Source organism: Mus pahari, chromosome X (assembly GCF_900095145.1).
Source record: "Mus pahari chromosome X, PAHARI_EIJ_v1.1, whole genome shotgun sequence".
Classification (NCBI taxonomy): Eukaryota; Metazoa; Chordata; class Mammalia; order Rodentia; family Muridae; genus Mus; species Mus pahari.
This window is the reverse complement of record NC_034613.1, coordinates 42323369-42323858: the sequence shown is the minus strand read 5'-3', so window position 1 is coordinate 42323858 and position 490 is coordinate 42323369.

The window sequence follows — 490 nt, the reverse complement described above, 5'->3', positions numbered from 1 at the left end:
CCCCTCTCTCCTCCCCTCCTCTTCCCTCTCTCTCTCTCTCTCTCTTTTTTTTTTTGATTGTCTAGTCCTGGTTTAACATTCATTGGTTGAGTTTACTCTTAATACAATTTCTTGAACCAAAAAGGATGCTTGTCAAAATACCCAATAATCCAACATAAAAATTCAGTAGTTTATGTCTCCTCACTAGTATCTAACTACATATAAATAGCAGTGAGTTCTAGCTCATTGGCTTCATTTAAATTCTCATCTTTTATTTCTTTGTACAAACCTAATTCTTACCTATTCTTACACCATATAAGTTCTCCCATTTTATGATAAGACTTATATAACAATGAACAAAAATAACCTTTCAAGCTCTAAAGAAAAAGCTCATCATAATTAGCATAGATATGTAAATTTCTGTTGATCTTGACATTAAAAAATTATTTATTTACATTGCAGACATTGTCTCCCTTCCCATCCCCCTCACAGTTTTTTCATCCCATTCCTC